Source organism: Staurois parvus, unplaced genomic scaffold (genome assembly GCF_062004578.1).
Source record: "Staurois parvus isolate SC_StPar_1 unplaced genomic scaffold, SC_StPar_1.0 ptg000070l, whole genome shotgun sequence".
NCBI classification, from domain to species: Eukaryota; Metazoa; Chordata; class Amphibia; order Anura; family Ranidae; genus Staurois; species Staurois parvus.
Genome location: NW_028317866.1, coordinates 5,962,798 through 5,974,069, shown reverse-complemented (window position 1 = coordinate 5,974,069; position 11,272 = coordinate 5,962,798). Strand labels below are relative to the sequence as shown.

Genomic DNA, 11,272 nt, shown 5'->3' with positions numbered 1-11,272 from the left:
GACCTAACAATAGTTTGCTTTTTGCTAAGGTTACAATAAACCTTTTTCATTGTGGTATAAATACATTACTAGAATAATAAAAAGATGGAGACTTGAACAGTAAGAAAAATAATAATTAAACAATTTTTATATAATTTTATACATCGTCAAAGGGTTCAAACATGGGAATCATCCTCTGAGGATATATACAGAGATCAGCAGTGAAAACTTCCATTTGCCTTGACAAAGACAGTAGCCTCTCTGTTGAAACGCGTTGGTGGTATCCAGGATACACAGTGACGTCACTGTCTACAGACAGAAGTTCCTTTACGCCTCTCAGCTGCAGTCACTGGCTTATTCCCTCACTGACTGCAACTACAAAGGAAACAAGATCATTAAGAGTTTGCACAGTAAGCCTCCTCTACTGGGGTCAGTTTTGGAGATCTAGAACTAATAATGATGACCGAGGTTGCTAATTACAGGAATTTCAAGTTGTTGTGACTTTAAAGATTTGATCGTCAGTTTTATGACAAGAAATAACGTTTTAGATTTTAATCTTTTATTCATCACACCAGGTAATTAATTTAATTCCTTTTTATCATTCAATTTATATGCAGAATATAGCACTGTGGTTTTGACTTTGTTGCAGCAAATAACATTCATTGATCCATCACTTTGCCGTTTGGTGTTATGCTAAAAACTGCTTTTTACTTGGCTCTGTTTCCTAGGAAAAATAACTGTGAATATAACAGTGTTTGTCTGTGTTAAAGAAAGAATGACATTTCAAGGTTAGACTACTCTATAACCATTCACTGTCTATACCATGTTTATTATTGCATTTAATCAAGATTAGTCACTTGCACCTGTGAAAAAGACATTATGGTGTATTTGTACCCATACAGAATCTAAAGAATGGGCATTTATTTAAAACAGAGTCAAGAGCGGGAAAATTCATAAGTATTTGATGCTTAAGTATATATCTGGCGTCTACACCATATTGCCATCATTCTTGGCCTTCCCCTACATAAACAGATCTGTTTAGGTAAACTTTTTACCATTCTTTTTTGTTTAATATTATTTATTTAGGTTTTTGAAAAGTTTTTACAGAATAATAATAAATAACAATATTACTTGCACATTGGAAAAAAAGCAATTTGAATGCAATTGGAAACCATCCTGCAATTTTCTGTATATAACAGGCATATAAATAGTTTTGGGGTTTGGTAAACCTAACCCTCCTTTGTTTTTTCAAAGAGGTAGAGTGGCTTTCCAAATACTAATTTCTAATCCAATGAAGTGGTTAAACAGCTCTACAATGGACTTGAAAAAGTCTGAAGCAATCGGAATGGGAATAAGTATAGCAGTCTTGGCAAAATATTCATCTTAATGACTGCAATTCGACTTAGCCCAGAAAAGGCCCTGGTTTTCTTTTTTTGAAGGTCTTGTTGTATTCGAGACAATAGATGCAAGTAATTGAAGGTAAATAGACGGGATGTGACTTTAGAACCTTAATAGCCAGCAGATCAATATGTGCTGTGGTCCATTGTAATTGATATTGTTTTGTTATTTCTTTTATTATCTCTCGGGGCATTGGCGTACGGGGAGGATTCTCATGGGTATAGATGTGTCAAAAGTTATCTTTAGATTAGATATTGAATTGAAGAATTCAAATTCTCTAAGTTTGGGATTGACATTCGGTGGTCTGTTAAAAAGAACATAATTTTGTCCACATAAGCAGTTTCTTTGTATGTGTGACTACCAATTTGAATGCCTTGATGTTCATTTCAACTCTACTTTTTTACCATCCTTAATCATGAAAACCTTTCTGCTAAAAAAAATATGAGATTTGGAGGAAGGGAGGACAAGAGGTGCAACCTGCGGGGGAGTGAGGAGTCCACTTAAAGGGAACTTTGCTGTTATTGACCTTACATTGAATGCGGGTCATATATACTAGGTGAAAGCACAACTGGTGTTGGTGGAGCACTGGAGGTGGAGGAGTGGAAGAGTGGATATACTTTGCAAGTGCTTATGAACACATTGGGATTGACTGACTAAAACTGAAGTGTACAAGATCTGGTACAGCTGTGCATGCTAGACAGTCAGCTTCTAACTTCACGTTGTTCAATTAAGCTTTTAAAAAAAAAAGGAAGCTGATTGTTTCTATGCAGAGCAGCACCAGATTTTGCACTCTCAAGCTTTAGTAACTCGAGAGTGAATACACTTTGCAGAAATATAATAGTATATTGAGTGGCACAAAGGAAGAAGCACAAAGATTGATGCACTTGGGCATTCTTTTATATATACGATATGTTGTTTTTTTTATTATTATTTTCAGTTACAATCATTTATGAATTGTATGGCATTATTGGAATATTGCTTTATGCAAACGCAACACCTTTATGAGGAAATAATAGTAATAGGTTACAGAGCAAGCACAGACACTGGATTTTTCAGAATTTTAGGTTTTTGATTACCCATTAGTTGATTTCTCATTACAAGGAATGGATGAAAAAGTGTTATTAAATTAAGTGATTTCTAAAGTCTCATAATGAGTAAAGCAAAATTTAAATGTTAAAAATTGTTGGCAGATAGGATTTTATTCCAGGGGAGACTGTGCATGTCTCTTCTGCAGTCAGAGCTCCTCTTCTACTAATTTTACACTGAGCCATATGTGCGGTGTACAGTCTAAGCAGTATACATGCTTGTTATGCCATTTTGCTGGGATAAACATACTCCTGTGCATGTGTGGGATTTATGTCATACCAGGCCAGCCTATCAAGATCGGGGAGCTTGCAAAAAATGCTTTTACTTCCACTTTTGGCAATATCCTGACCTGCAACTTGAATGGTGTTTTTATTTACATAAATGTAATATAATTTTACAAATTGAAATTAAAATAAATAGAAATAAATGCCTCTAAGCAAAGTTCTTCTTCCAAATATATTGTTATCATTTTTGACAGCAATGTCTTTATCCACAGTACAGTATCTGCTAATGTTTGACCAAAGATTTTTTTTCCTTTTTGCAGACTGAAGAAAAGTAGTTTGTGAAACCCTTTCTGTGTGTATTTGTAGACTTCTGATCTAGAGGACAAGTTTTCTTTGAGTAAATTTGTTCTTTGAAGCCCATTTTAAGTTTCAGTTTCAAGTGATTAAATACATTCTAGGAGCAACACAATAAAAGGTGTGCAGATTCTTAGGCCTCATTCACATGGGCGTACTTATGCAGGAGTCCCATGTTTGCTGGCTTGGGATCAGGGGCGGACTGACCATTTGGAAACTCGGGCACTGCCCGAGGGCCCGGAGTCAGTAGGGGGCCCCATGAGATGCCCCTGGTACCTTTTTCATAGGCTTTTCTTGAGTTTGGGCAAGGACACAGGGGCCCCATGTTCCCCTATTGCCCGGGGGCCCCATGAGTTGTCAGTCCACCCCTGCTTGGGATGCACAGATGTTCCATGCATCTGCATGCAAGCATTCCCATTCACGTTAATTGGGATAAACTGCTGCACCCTAATTGACATGAATGGCACTGCCTGCATGGGAAAACCTCAACATCCCGTGCTGGAAGACATGCCCCTCATGTATGTTTAAGTGTTTAAGCGTATGTTAGTGTGAACCAGACCTTACAGCTTGCTTTTTTAATGCACAGCTGCAGCCTTAATAAAATAGCCTGTACCCAGTCAGCATGTTGCAGAAATGGACACTTGCTGATTGCAGAGCTAAAGGTCTGACTCAGAAGGGGAAAGATGGACTTCTGCAGAGAGCCAAATTCAAGGGTCCTTCCATGCAACATGCTGAAAGATAACAGGCATTTTTACTCTTGTACTCATGTTGTGGCTACTTTCTAAAGAAAACTGTAAGACTTTGTATACCTTTTGTTTGAATGCACATGGAATGTATTTAGCTGATTTAAATTTAGAGTTCAGTTTGGTTTTAGGTAAACCTTAACCCCCTGAGTGTGTTCACTTAATAAAATACTTACCTTCCTCCCCACTACAGTGATCTTTGCTCCAACCAAAGTAAAATACAATGTGGTTGATTTACTAAAACTGAAGAGTGCAAAATATGGTGCAGCTCTGCATATAAATCAATCAGCTTCCAGGTTTTATTGTCAAAGCTTAACTGAACACGATGAAGTTAGAATTTGATTGGCTACCATGCATAGCTGCACCAGATTTTGCACTCCCAAGTTTTAGTAAATCAACCCCAATGAAGTTGAATATTTGACTGCAAAAATAAACAAAAAACTAATATTAAAACTTAAAATAATGAACTGAAGAATGAACAGAGAGCAGCATGGTGTAACCCTTTAAATGACTTTCAGGTCTCCTGGAACCCCTGGTAAATTAGTCAATCAAGAACTATTGGTTAAATGTCCCTAACATTGGTGGTGGTAAGTAGGAAGAATGCCCCCTACAGGGGTGGCCAGAATGACATCTTTGCAGCTCTGCCTCTGGCTCTGCCAAGTGAGGTTGGTTCTAGTACTATACAGGTACCATCAAATAGGAGGTCATTCAGCCACAGCTCAAGGTTCCCAGTTTCCAAATACCTATTGCACATGCACTCACAAATATGAAGAAGTGGAGTCACAATGCAACTGTCTTACATGAGACCCAAACACAGAAAAAATACTTTTGTAAAAAAAGAAATACTTTAGTAATACTTGTCCAGTGGGCTTTCTGATTTGTTAAAATTTTTTGGTGTTTCGACTATCTTCAATATTAGCTTGACCCCACTCTGCTGCATGGAACTTCCTCTGTAATGCAAGTGTGCACAGCGTACTTTCACATTATGGCTCACAGAATGTGCCATGCAGTGTCCATGCAAAAGAAACATTCCCAAGTACACAAAGAAAGTTTTTGGGCAAAAGAGCATGTCTCTTTTGTCAACATGAAGCTTAAAGTGGTTATAAAGCACAAACATTTTTTATCGTAGCTTCCCTAGCGGTCTGATTATGTCATTATTTCTGTGCTCAAAGCGGTACATTTTTTTGCATGGAAATATGTATTTTGTTTTATTGTAGGCCTGTAATTTTTAGGAATAACTCACTGAAATCTGTCCGAACAAGAGTCTAGTAAACATCCCGGGTATGTTAAAATTTGAAACACGAAACCATAAATTATAATTTAATAAATAATCATAAAAATAATAATATAATAATACATTTAATTCAATAATATAATCAAACCAAAAACTGAAATTTGAACTATAGCGCCAAGTTTGCACATCACTGAGCAAAGTCGCAAAATTGTTTTCAGTGTCTGATGACGAATTTCCCCACAAATCATTATCACTCAATTCTGCAAGTGGTTCTGATTTACTATAGCTGTTCTCTAGCTGGTCTAAAATCGCTTTTGACATAAAGGGACGCTTTTTGGACGCCATGGACATTTCTCAATTTCCAGGCAGAATGAACGGTAAAAATGCAGGCAGGGCAAAGGACAAAGCACTAGGGACAAAATGTATGTGAAATGGTTTGATACAGTAATGTTTTACTATGTGATTTTAGTGTATTTAGTGAATGTCACTTTTTCACATTTTTAAATTTCCCGTCTTTCCGTCCCCGTACGTCCTGACATCGCAGGGAACAGAACCCGGAAGACAGATGCCGGCATCTGCCGGAGGACATTGCCGGGACACTGCAGGAGGGATATCGCGGGAGCGAAGGACAAGGTAAGCGAAGAAGAGATCCCGGAGCAACGCTGCAGGGTGTTCCGAGTGTAGCTTGGGGTTACCGCTTATGGTGCTGAAACTTTACCCTGAACTACACTCAGGAATACCTCCAGGGAGGTTAATGGTTATCTAAAAATATTTAGGTGCTAGTATTCCCCCAGACTCTCCTTATACTTACCTGAGCCCTCAATCCAGAGCTGTGCCCATCTGAAGCTCTTCTTCCCCCTCACACCTGAAAAAAGAAGGTTTGGGGCCGCACTGTGCAATTCCATTGCACAGAGCAGGTAAGTATAGGCCTGTCTGTTTTTTTTTTTTATTATTGGATGTACAATCACTTTAAAGAACATGTAAACCTAACATTTAGTATTCCTGCTATGTGCCTGCTGTACCATGTACTTGTATGAAAAAGCACACTAGGCAGGACAGCACAGCGTGGTCAGTTCTCTAGTTGTGATGGGAACTGAGCCTGCTCCCTGCCAATAATGAGATGTCTTGATACCCCGCCCCCTGCATAGCCATTCACTAGGATGATCAGTGTGCTGCTGTTTTTTCCTCCCCCCAGCTCTTTTACAGCTGAGAATAGAGGGAATATGATCACTTATATAAAAAGGGAAAAAAGGTATTTTAAATTGTTTTTAAATCTATACACATATGTTTTGCATTTCTATTTTAAACTGAATGGGTTGCTTTACAAGATAAGAGTTTACTTTAAGCTTAAATTCCTAGCAATTGTTTGCAGCTTGACTTTAATTCCACTTATATTTGGCCTGGATAAAATATGAACATATACATCTTAAATTTTCCAACAGTAACCCATGTAGTTTTACTTTCTGCAAAAATGTTCTCATTTTACCCCAGGAGAAAGAGTATAACAGGTTTTCAACAGAACTAACAAAAAAATACACTGACTTTTGATTTACTTATTAGATACTTTTTTGTGAAGGTTGAAAAGACGTTGATAATGTTCTCTGCAGTTAGACAAGAGCTATTACATGTTTTGTTGAATGATTTCAATTACTTGAAGGAATTAAGGAGTGCTTTATAAATTTCAGGCACTAGCTGGAACCCATCAGTTCCACCAAATCCACTTACTGCAACAAAAATGTGCAAGGCTTATTAGAAAATATAGAGACACTAATTAAAACATTGAAATGAGAAAATTTATTAAACTAAGTATTACTATAAATGCAGCTGGACCTGTACTTAAAGGCTCAGTCCACCCTCAAGTGATATTTAGTTTTTGGTAGGCGCTGGAAAGTTATAATGTCTCTCTCAATAAGTGATATTACTGTCCTTGCATTTCTGAATCTGTACACCACCCATGGCTATTATGAGGAGTTTCTATTCTCTTTGTAACAACTGAGTACTGTCCATGTTACTTTTTTTATTTGCACTAACATACAATTTTGAGGACAAGCTTTCGGGGAGTGCCCCCTTCTTCAAGGTCCAAGCAGTACTGTACAAATCCATTGGAAATCCATTGGATTTGTACAGTACTGCTTGGACCTTGAAGAAGGGGACATACCCCGAAAGCTTGTCCTCAAAATTGTATGTTAGTGCAAATAAAAAAAGTATCACGGACAGTACTCAATTGTTTCTGTTGCAAATACACTAATATGGCTACAATCATCTCAAGCAGTATTCTCTTTGTAGAAACACTATATTTATTTTATATTAGGGAGAAAGCAACAGGTGGAGAAGGAACACACAAAGGTGGGCAGGGACAAATAACAATCCCAGGAATAGAGCTGGGAATAATGGTTGGAAGATGTTGCTGTTTGAGTATTCAAAACGAAGCCATGCTATGACCTGGCCTACTATTTTCCACCTATAACTACAAAATTATCTTTAGGTGGCTGACACTTTAAATGTACCCCTTTAACAGAATTTACAGCCATTTAAATCAATATTAGAGTTATTTGAGGTGGTAATAAAAGAGAGCTTTGTGAGATTAAATGTTTCATGAGAAAATAAGGCTTTCAGATGTTAAATGTTCATTTAGTAAGAAAAAGCCTGAGCCTTAGGCATTTTGTTGGACCCAGCTTTAACTATTGTTTATATATATATATAGATATATATATATATATTATATACTGTATATATACTGTATATGCTTCACCAGCTGCAGGTTTTACTGTTTCTCCCTGCCCTCTGGATGAATCTAGAACAGCAATGGGCAAACTACGGCCCGGCGGACCTTTTAATCCGGCCCGCGGAGCTAGGCTCCCGCTAGGCTCCTCTCACAGTCCGCTCTGAAGACCGGTGTAGCATGAAAATCTGTCTCCTATGAGGATCTGTCCCCCTCGACGTATCTGCGCATGTGCCGGAGATCGCCGATCGGCTGCTAATGCCTGAAACTGGCACATGCGCAGATACGTCGAGGGGGACAGATCCTCATAGGAGACAGATTTTCGTGCTACACCGGAACGGCGCGGGTACACGGCGAGAGGAACGCGCGGAGCAAAGGTAAGTGAATTGACACAGGGGGGACTTGGGGACTTAATATGGGGGATGAATTAATATGGGGGATGAATTACTATAGGGGGGATGAATTACTATGGGGGATGAATTACTATATGGGGGATGAATTACTATATGGGGGATGAATTACTATGGGGGATGAATTACTATATGGGGGATGAATTACTATGGGGGATGAATTACTATATGGGGGATTAATTACTATATGGGGGATGAATTACTATGGGGGATGAATTACTATATGGGGGATGAATTACTATGGGGGATGAATTACTATGGGGGATGAATTACTATGGGGAATGAATTACTATATGGGGGATGAATTACTATATGGGGGATGAATTACTATGGGGGATGAATTACTATATGGGGGATGAATTACTATGGGGGATGAATTACTATGGGGGATGAATTACTATATGGGGGATGAATTACTATGGGGGATGAATTACTATGGGGGATGAATTACTATAGGGAGGATGAATTACTATATGGGGGATGAATTACTATAGGGGGGATGAATTACTATAGGGGGGATGAATTACTATGGGGGATGAATTACTATATGGGGGATGAATTACTATGGGGGATGAATTACTATGGGGGATGAATTACTATATGGGGGATTAATTACTATGGGGGATGAATTACTATGGGGGATGAATTACTATATGGGGGATTAATTACTATGCTTACTATGGGGGAATATTACTATACTTACTATGGATGACACATACACATCATTCATCTACTCTTGGTCCGGCCCCCGGGTCCAATATATGAACCCATTGCGGCCCTCAAGTCAAAAAGTTTGCCCACCCCTAATCTAGAATGTAGAGGCTTGGAAAAAGCAAACTGACAGCCTGAACATGTATGTTATTTCAGCCAATCCCTGGGGGGAGGGTACCCTGTAGGTGGCTGAGAGTACATATGTAAATAGTCTGGGGCCTGAGACAGCCCTGTCCTTGATCAGGAGGAGAAGTTCCAAGCCTGAAGGGCTGCTGCCCTTCTTGGCCATCCAGCTGTGGTTCTACATCAAGGTCCCAACTATGCTAGGGCTGGGAGGCTTGTCTTGCTGAAAACTTTCTGGAACTGATTGAAGGAAAAGTTCACCTTTCTACAAAAAATAATAAATGCACATTTTTTTTGCGGGTAAACAATGTGCATTTACTATTTTTTGTTTTAGGAGTGTGTACAGCATTTTCATGTAGGACTGCTGCAGACCTGTAAGTGTATCTGTGTGCTCATACCTCATATGGGCAAGCAGATACACTTTGACAGGAAGAATCAATGAACTACCAATGTGCTCCACAGCACCGTGGTAATTCATTGAGAACTACAAGCCGACAGCCACAAAGGCCATTGGGACTTGTAGTCTTCTCATTCACGGAACACAGTGAATAGATGACGTGGCCAGCATGCGCAGCCTCGCACAATCAAGTTGTTTTTTAATTGTGAAAACTAGTGGGGGGAGAAGATCCCCTGCTAACTGTCACAATGGGGGGATCGGGGGGCGAGTCCTTTTGTAACATGTTACATGATACACCCTGAATATGGGTGTAACATGTAACATGTTATGAAAGGTAAACTTCTCTTTTATGGAATTTCACTAAGGATCTGGTCTGGAGAGTTCACAGGAAAAATGGCTGTCTGATATTGCAAGGAGGTATCCAAGTATCCAGGGACATTGTGAGTACAGAGTACAAAATGGACATTTCTTACAGTGTCTCAGAGTTTCTCATTTCCTTAGCTGCTACTAGTGGCACTGAACTATGAAGCTTTGACAAAGTGAAGAGAGGCATCTTATTGTTGTCTAGAGTTGCTGAACAGCTCCCTTCCATCTATCCAAGTTCAAATAGCAATAACGTATCAAAAAATCATCCTTAGACTGTTCATTGAGCCAGGAAGAGTGCCTGTTGCCATGTACCTGACTGCCACTACACCAACTTGGGAAAATAACTTGGGGACAACTCAACAGTAGCCTTGATACACATAGGAAATCCTAGAGACATAGATTGTCTATGTTAAAAGGAAATACTAATTCTTAAAGGTTAATTGTATTATTATTTTTAAATGTATGTTTTTAAACTATTGTTTTATACCTTTTTAATATAAAAATCTGTTTTTGAAAAAGATATTTAATAGAGGACACACAGGAGACTTTCCTTCTCTGATTGAAACTTGGTAGCGTACCCTTTGAAAAGATAAGGAGGGTAAGGGGATAAGTCACTGTTCATTCCATTGTGTATGTAAACTCCCATTGAGATATTGATTCCCATTCTTTTGAGCACAGCACATATTTTTTTGTCTAAATATAAAATATTTTTATCTGACTGAAAATTGTATTTTTGACCATAATAGATAATTGACTATTCTCTTTAAATTGCTAGAAGATTAAATATTTCCATCTAACATGAATGATCATTTCAAAACAAACCTTTGTGTAGTGACATGGAGATGCCCCCTATTCATATTTAACAGTATTCATAGATTATCATATCATTTTTGTGGTTGTGACATTACATTGGCCTGCCAGAGCAGAGCACTCTCCAGGGACTGATGTATGAAAAGCATGTTCACCTTTATGACACTCAGTGAAGAAAAGTATTTGATGTTGGGCTGAGGTAGGCATTCCATAAGTGTCCACATCCAGCATTAAATTGTATTTAGCCTAAAAATTATAATTAAAGAAAAATTGCAAGCATACTAGTTGTTTCTGTACCCCCTAATACAAAACAGTGTTTTCATTCTGGACTACATCCAAATCCTATTCACAGGTCAGGTAGCCAGAGATTTAAACCCTGCCTGAGGCTAAGTACTGCTGGCAGAGAACTGATGAATCAGGCCTGTTCATGCCGTATTATACCTGTTCTCCAAATGATGCTTGAGCTGCCTGTGTAACACTTTACAATGAGAATGAGGTAAATGACAGTAAAGTTACAGCTGAATATGACATGTATCCAGAAGCACTTTTGCTATTAGCAAGGCCAATGGATTAGTATTTTTATACAATGTAAATACTGTTTATTGGTGAACCATAAACTCATTGTCATAGGCCTGTTCTGCAACTGTCAGCCACTAAAAATGAATATTGAAATTTTAAGTAGATGAAAAACAAAACACGTGTAGTAGAGGGGGCT

At 38.4% G+C, this 11,272-nt stretch overlaps 1 long non-coding RNA gene across 1 annotated transcript in view; it reads left to right on the top strand.

Annotated features, from left to right (window-relative positions):
- Positions 1-366: 366 nt before the first annotated feature.
- LOC149469461 (uncharacterized) overlaps positions 367-11,272 on the top strand; it is a 29,769-nt gene continuing 18,863 nt past the window's right edge. Inside the window, exon 1 of the long non-coding RNA XR_016311577.1 lies at positions 367-554. This is a non-coding gene — a long non-coding RNA (uncharacterized LOC149469461). The remainder of the gene's footprint in view (positions 555-11,272) is intronic.